Here is an 8,473-nt window from a genome sequence, read left to right as displayed (position 1 = left end):
CAATTTTCAGCATTCCTTGGCTTGTGGATACTTCCCTCCAATGTCTGCCACCATCTCCACATGGACATCTTCCCCGTGTGTCTGGGTGTCTCTTCTCTTCTTATAAGGGTACCAGTTGTGTCGGATTAAAGGCCCGCCCTACTCCAGTATAATCCCAATTTAGCCGGTTACATCTGAAATAACTCCAGTTCCAAAAAAGTTCATATTCTGAGGTTCTAGGAAGGACACAAATTGGGAGATGATATTATTCAACCCAGAACATCCACCGCAGTGGTTTAAAGAGTAACCTCAGAAGTCCAGCTGCCTAGGTTCAAATCTTGGCCACAGATCTAATTAGCTGTATTATTTTTACGAGTTACCTAACTTCGTTAAACCTCAGCTTCGCCACCCATGAAATGGGTATCATAATAATTATCTCCATCTTATAGGGTTATTATGAAGATTAAAAGAGTTGACACCTATAAAGTAACTCCCAGAACCTGGCAGTTGGGTTATTCTCCGGAGCCCAGTTGCCCAGGTTTCAAATCTTCGCTTTGCTTCTCACTGGCTGTGTAGTCTTGGGTAAGTTACTCAGCCCCTCCAGGTCACAGGGCACTCCTTTGTAAATTGAAGGATGTTGATGATGATGACAGTGGCACCTACCCATGGAAAATGGGGTGGTTGTGAAAATTTAAAGAGTTAGAGCAGTGCTTGGTAATAATAAGCAATTGATAAATGTTGCCTAACATCGCCTACCTCAGAGCTCGGTAGAAGGGTTAAATGATATAGTCCAAGCTAGGCGCAGTGGCTCACATCTGTAATACTAGCACTTTGGAAGGCCCAGGTGGGCAGATCACTTGAGGTTAGGAGTTCGAGACCAGCCTAGCCAACATGGTGAAACCTCATCTCTACTAAAAATACAAAAAAAAAAAAATTAGCCAGGTGTGGTGGCACATGCCTGTAATCCTAGCTACTCAGGAGGCTGAGGTGGGAGGATCGCCTGAACCTGGGAGGCAGAGGTTGCAGTGAGCCAAGATCATGCCACTGCACTCCAGCCTGGGCAACAGAGTGAGACAGCGTTTCAAGAAAAAAAAAAAAAAGATACAACCGATTTAGACTCTGAGTCTCTGTATGGGCTTGATAAATGTTGATGATTATTATTATTAATTTACACTAGGCTCATAGGAAGGAGAGAAGAGAGTGAGAGAGAAAGAGAAATTGCTTGAGGCTAAGGCCAGAGAGACTCCACAGGCAGGAAAATGGAAAGAGCCAGTATTCTCAATTCTCCAATTTTAACTTCAAAGTAGGAACTATAAAGGTAACTGAGTTTACACCAGGTGACCTAACTGAGCCTCCAGACTTTTAAATCCCAGAGCAATATCTCCATTCCCTTCCCTCCCACACAAGCCCAAGATCCCTGCCATCTTCCTGCCTCCTGCTGTATCCCTCGGGTTCTCTCCCCGTCATGGTTCACTGTGCAGTGACACAGTCTCTCCAGCTCCTCCCCTTCTTCAGGACTTTGCCATCAAGCCCACAGTTCCCTTCTTGCTTTAAGGATTTGATTCCTAATCACTGCAGGAAAAATGAAATAACAACAAAATAGGGAGGTGGCAAATGTTCCTTCACTTAGTACTTTATACCTGGCATAGTCCATGGTCTGTTTCAGATTCCCTCTCTTAGGTGATACCTACATATTTGATAGTTTCCTCCTCTTTCTTTCCTGAAAATGGTGCTCACTAAACCTCTGGCTATCTCAGACCCCAAGCCTTCCTACATGCAAATGCCTACTTTTGTAGTTTAGGAAGACTCATGTGGATAATTTGCATTCATTCATTTAAAATATATGCATCCAGCACCGGCTAAGGGCAGATGCTGTGCCAGGTTCTGGGGATACGATAGCGAACACTGAGCTCTCTAGCACTTTGCTGTCCAATAAAGTAGCCACTAGCTACAAATTTAATTTTAAATTTAAAAGATTTAAAAATTGAATAAAGGTGAAATTTAGTTCTTCAGTTTCACTAGCCACATTTCAGGTACTCAAACGCTACGTGTGACCTGACTACTATGTTGGACAATGCAGCTATAGAACATTTCCATAAATGCAGAAAGTCCTATTGGAGGGCACCAGTCTAGAGAGGGAAAGAGATACTGAGCAGATACACAAATAAAGTAACTGCTTCTCTCAGCATCTCCAGAAAGGATGTCATCAATCTTAAAGGATCTCTGACCCTCTTTGGAAAAGTCATGCCCAACGCCCCTCCTGGGCTGCCTCACACCATGGAACTAACTCAGAGAGGGAGGGTAAGGGGACCCCCATTTCTCAAATGCCCCTTCCCAACCTAGACTGTGCACCCACAGCAACACTACAAGATTGGGGACTGTGACTCTGTGTTTTTACAGCCAAGGGAGCAGAGCTGAAAGCAGTTACTTTGGAGAGAAGTTTAGCCAAAATTACACTGATCCAGTAAAGGATGGAGCTGAGATTCGAACCTGAATTTGACTCAAAGTCTGGGCTGACTCGCAGCAGGGTAAGCTCATGGAGAGCTCTCTTCCGTGAAGCAGAAGGTGCTCAAGGGGAGAATCTTAGGGTGGCTCCAGAATCAGCCTAGGGCCCCACTGAGTCTGAGTGGTCCAGTAGTATCATTTTTTGTCACCTTCAGAAGGTAACTCAGAGAGAGACAGAAAGAGAATGTAGTTAAGTTTGAGATTCACAGCCTGGATCCCACTACTTATAGCTGTAAGGTGGCATCCGGCACAGAGCAAGCACTCATCGTCATCTGTTACATAAGGACTGGAGAGACGATCGAATGTGGAGGTCAAAGCTCTAACGTCAGAGGACCAGGTTGAAACCAGGCTTGACTCAGACTATCAGCTTTGTTACCTCGGGCAAGTTACTTACCCTCATTTGTAAATTAAGGATAACTGCCTATTTTCAAGGGTTATGGTAAGGATTAGATGAGATAATTTATGTAAAGGGCTTAGCATAGTAATTTACTAGGCGCATAGTTACTTAATAACTATTAGCTATTAATACTGTTATTACAGCGCGGAGGGAGGGAGCAAGGCAACCAAGCCCCCACTGGCAAACTGGAGTTTCAGGAATAGGCGGTGAGCGCCATCTAGTGGTCCCCACGCGCAGCAAATAGCACAGCCAAAGGAACCTGACAATTTTTTACTTAATCTTCCCAAGTAAGATTTCCCAGCCCCCAACTCAAAGTTGTGTCTAGTCTACAGAGGCTAGTACAGGAGTAGAAGGGGCCGGGGGCGGTTGCGGGGGAGTGGGGGAGGCTAAACTGAGAGGCAGATTTTGAAATCCTTCTCGGCCATCCCTAGTGAAATGCACAAAGCTGATAACACTGCAGCTGTCAGGAAGTGTCCTGATGCCCTCGTAGTGTTAGGGACAGTTAACAGAGTTCAGAGAAGTTAAGCTGCATCTTAGCTGCCTTTTGTTTTCCCACCATATCATGGTCTTCTTCCTCTTTCCCAGGGCACAACTTTCTCAATCCTGCAAAGCAGCATGGTGCCTGGGAAACAGCATCCCATAACAGACCTGAGTTCAAGCCCCAACTCAGCTCTCCGCCAGCTCTGATTTTCGGGAAAGTCATTTAACCTCCCTAAACCTCAAGTTCCTCAACTAGAACATGAGTCTGTACTGCCCAGTGGGAAGAGCACTACCTTTGATGTCAGACAGAGCTGGGTTCGGATCCTGAGTGACAACTTGGCTTTTCTGAACTGCCAATTTCTCTTCTATCTGTCAAAATAATTCATTGGGAAGCAATGACACTAAGGCAACTCTAGCACTCTAAGTGTTGTTTATTTGTTTTTTTTTGAGACGGAGTCTCGCTCTGTCGCCCAGGCTGGAGTGCAGTGGAGTGATCTCGGCTTACTGCAAGCTCCGCCTCCCAGGTTCACGCCATTCTCCTGCCTCAGCCTCCCGAGTAGCTGGGTCTACAGACGCCCGCAACCATGCCTGGCTAATTTTTTGTATTTTTAGTAGAGACAGGGTTTCACCGTAACACTCTGAGTTTTTATGTAAGCAAACCAAAGCCCAACTCAGCCTGAATGGGTCAGATCCTAGGAAAACAAAACTTAAGCTTTACCAATCAGAAACTGACAACTCCTAACTAGGGGCTTTGCCAATCAGAAACCAACAACTGTCCTCTAACTAGGGATCTTAAAACTACTGTTTCCTTTCAACCCAATATTTTCTCTGCCTTGCTTCTGCATATGCAGAACAAAAGTTTTCCCCTTAGGTCCCTTCAGTGGAGTCCGGAGCCACTTGCAGTTTGGTGTTGCCTAATTCACGAATCAATGTTTGTTTAAATAAAGTTGTTAAAATTTTAACGTGCCTAAGTTTATCTTTACCATATAAAAGGCAGCAAATAATTCCAACCTTGACAAGTTGTTAGGAAAATTATATGAACTAAGGGTTGAAACCATCTGACATACAGAAGGCACTAAAAATATTATAGCTCTCTTCACTGGCTATTTCACAATTTTGTTGTGAAATGTGAGGTGTGAATGAAATGATGTGTGTGAAAGTTCTTACCACAATTCGTGGCACTTAGTAGAAGCTGTATATTGTTAATGCTGTGGGAGGTCACCCAGATCCCCCTAAAACCTTCAGCAGAGTGTTGACAGCTAAGTCCCCCTCTGGGCATTGTTCCCAGCTGAAGACAGTAGCCTTGTCCTTCTCAATTGTGGCCCACAACCAAACACTCATCAGTTGGCGGGTTTAAAGGCCCAATTCGATTGCCTCATTTGGGTCAACTCCACAGCGTCTTTCCAGCCTCAGGGCTGCAAAGGGATGACTGAGGCCTTTATTTCAACTAAATGACACCCAGCTTCTCCCTCTGCCCATTCCGCTTCCTTTACCTCCCAACAGATATTGGTCCAGAGAACACTCTCAAATCAACTTCCTTCATTCAAATCTTCTCAGGGTTTGCCTCTGAAGGAATTGCGCTGGAACAATTAAATGTTAGTTCTTCGTTGCCCTCTCCTAAGTCCCTGCCTCTTTCTTCCCCCCTGTAAACCAAGGATATGGAACAATAATGCTTGTCTCCTGCCAGCTTCATTGAGCAAGAATAAAGACAACTGGGGGAACAGAAGAATACTTAACACCTCAACTTCACTTTCCTCCTTCTTAAGTTGAGATTAATTACTACTGTGCTACTTATTCCCAACATTTTTCACACAAATCAATGAGTTATAGAGGTGAGAACACTTCAGGAAATGATTAAAATGATAAAATCTAAGGAATTGGGAAACTATTGAATTGACTGACAGCGAGTTAATAATTGTAGTAGCCACAATGTATTGAGTACTTAGTATGTGCCAGGCACGGTGATAAATACATGAAAATTATATAATTCCATTGTCAAAAAAATCCTAAAGATAAATACAGTTACTGTCACCACTTTATACATGAAAAACTTGGACTTAGAGTATTAAATTATTTGCCCAAGGTCATGTAGTCATTAAATGGATGGGAGGCAGGATTTTCTTCTAGGCAGCTGTACTCAGGAATCAGCACTCTTATCCACCAGATATGTGGCCAGTTTGAAGTAACAATGAGGTGGGACTCTATTTCCTTGATGATTAACCCTTCATTATACAATAATTCTGATTTTTAAAGACCATTACTTAGAGTTCTAGGAATTCCAGCAGAAATTCCAGGAAATCTGAGACTTCTGGGCAACATGTGAATTGATAGGTCAGAAGCCATCATTTTACTGGGACAATTGAATTTTTCTAATGATATAACAAGATGATCAGGCTAAGAGACTTCCCTTCAACTGCCTCTTATGCAGTTTTAAGTCATCCTGATCAGACTTCATGGAGCCGTAGGGTTCTGGGGCAGGAAAAAGTCCTCATCACTCATTTGGAACTTAAGAACTGGCACCTTCTCCTCCTAGTGAAAGAAGCACTTAACCACTTCTTTTTGGTTCTCCTAGAATCTTTCAACAGGTAGGCTAAAAACACAGGCTGCTGACTTGCCAATTTTCCTAGGGCCAGGCCTAAGAAACAAGGGCGTTTCACACCAGGGAGTCACCATGGATGAAGTCACAGCTGTGGAATGTTCTGAGAAATGAGGATACCTTGAATAATTAGAAGAATATGGCAGGTTATTTCCATTATCTATTGCAGCAAAATAAACTTTCCCAAAACTTAGAGGCCTAAAACAGGGTCAATAACTACAGCCTGTGGACCAAATTCAGCTCGCCACTGTTTTTGAAAACAAAGCAGCCATGCCCACTTGTTTATGTATCATCTATGGCTGTATTCGTGCTATAATGGCAAAATAATGGCAGAGTTCAGTAGTTGCGATACAGGAGGAGGGCAGGAAAGTGCTGGGTAGAGAAGGGCAAGGTCCCTGGTGAGGGATCCACCCTCGGCCTGTGCCCAGGGACCTAAGTGAGAACAGGCACTCCTGTTTTCTCACCTGAATGTTGCATTTTCCAAGACCACCCTGACCCGCCACACCCCCATCCTGCGCCCATATGCACCTGGGACCTTAGCGGGCACACACAGCGGCTGAATGTTGAGAGGAGCAGCAGAGATCAGCAGAGCAGCAACGGTAGAGCCACACGGCAGAGGAAGAGAGAAGAGGATGTCTGGACGCTGAGGGGAGTTTGGCCAGGGAAGTCGGAAAATAGTCCGGCCACTAGGTGGCTGAACTCCAGGGGAAGATTATCTACCCTGCCTCTGTCTTCTGGCTCCCCATCTATCTCACTGAGAGCCACCTCCACCACTCAAAAAAGCCTTGCACTCATGCTTCAAGCCTGCATGTGATCCGATTCTATCAGGACACTGGGCAAGAGCTCGGGATACAAAAGGCTGTCACACTGGCGGTCTGCCATTGCAGTAAGGAAGAGAGGGTCCATTGAGCTGATTAATACTCAAAGCTGTCTGCAGACGGCAAAGCTAAAAGAGTTTTGTAACATGGGGTTGGGTTGCAGGCACCCACCCCTAGACACTACCTGGGGGCCGAGAGCCCAAACCACCAGCCCTGGCCTCTGCACCTGCCCATCTGCATGCTTTCCTTAGGGGTTTGAGCTGCAGGGCAACCAAACAGGTGAGTCACACCCCTGTCACACATCCTGCGAGGGGAATCAGGGAACTCTCCCATTTCAGTTGCAACAAAACTTGAAGCCCAAAATGTTTACTGTCTGGCCGTTCATGGAAAAAGTTTGCTGACCTCCAGCCTACAACAACGATTTGTTATATCTCACAGTTCTTTGGTTTGGCTAGGCTGTCCTGCTGCCGGTTTCTCCTGGGCTCTCAGGCAACTGAATTCAACTGTAGGGTGAGCCACAGGGTGGGCTTTGCCAAGGAAGCTGGGGCAGCTGAGCCAATCTCTCCCAGTGGTCTTTCATCTGGGTTTCCCCGTGCAGCTTAACAAGAGGACAAACCCCAGTACACAAATGCTTATCGACTTTCTAATTGCTTCGTGCTTGTTGATGTTCCATCGACCAAAGCGAGTCACCTGAGCAAGCCCAGGGTTAACGTGGAGGGTCATTACACAGGGTGCATAGACTGGGAGGTGTGATTCCTTGGGAGCCATCGAGGTACCCGTATACCACATTGGCATTTAGTATTTTTTGGTTGAATAAGTAAGTGTAGTAGGCCTGGAAAATAGGGTTCATTCTTTCACTCTTTCAGCAGATATTTACTGAACCCCAACCACACGCCAGGCCTAATCTGATTGATTGCATTTACTCACCTATTTGTCTAAAAGTCCTTTGGTGATAATAGTTTTCACAAGAGCTTAGGTTGTTGTGTTGATTCTCTTGCAGTGAAGACTTAATGAGCTTTTGGTTTTACATGGTATATTTTAATGCACTCTAAGAATATTCAATTCAACGCAGATGAAATGTCCCCCCCAAAAAAGGAGACCAAAATAATTTTGCCTGGTTTTGAAATAAAATCACACTTGTGCAAATGAAGTGGGAGTTTCTGCACTTGCTAACTTGAGGTATAGTCTGGACAGTGTTGACTTTAGTCTTGCTTCAGACCTCAAGCTCTTGATAGGTGTCTAGTTTTCCTGATCACCACCACCTCCAGTGGGAAGGCTCCCAGATTACAGAGCCAGAGTTCTAGATTCTCATCCTGGTTCTGTTAGCACCTCGTTGTGTGTCAATGGAATGAAGTCAAGATCATTTTTTCAACAGACATTAACACTGCTTGCCAATATCTTGTTTCCCTCCCCTTTGGGGCACAAGGAAGGCATGTACTTTCCCGCCACTTGAAGTTAGAAGTAGCTGTGTAGCTTTCTCTGGCCAGTGAAATATGAGAGGAAGTAACCTGTCACTTCCAGGTGGAAGTATTGAATTGCCAGTGCCCAACTCTCCACCTCACTCTTACCCCACTGCAGTGATTTTGACAGCAGACACAGAGTGCAACCCTGAGCCATCATATGCAGGAAGTCTACTCTGAAATGTCATCCAATCCCACAAGAGACTTTGAATGGGCACGAAATAAATCTTGTTTTGAG

General features: G+C 44.9%; 1 long non-coding RNA gene across 1 annotated transcript; it reads left to right on the top strand.

The window, feature by feature from the left end:
- The first annotated feature begins 428 nt into the window (after positions 1-428).
- Positions 429-3,745, top strand: LOC131380680 (uncharacterized). Its single transcript, XR_009208764.1, has 4 exons — positions 429-561; positions 1,157-1,297; positions 2,380-2,507; positions 3,467-3,745. It is a non-coding gene; the product is annotated as an uncharacterized LOC131380680 (long non-coding RNA).
- Positions 3,746-8,473: the final 4,728 nt, after the last annotated feature.

This window comes from Hylobates moloch, unplaced genomic scaffold, assembly GCF_009828535.3.
Source record: "Hylobates moloch isolate HMO894 unplaced genomic scaffold, HMol_V3 SCAFFOLD_11, whole genome shotgun sequence".
NCBI classification, from domain to species: domain Eukaryota; kingdom Metazoa; phylum Chordata; class Mammalia; order Primates; family Hylobatidae; genus Hylobates; species Hylobates moloch.
This window is presented reverse-complemented; position numbering and strand designations above follow the sequence as displayed.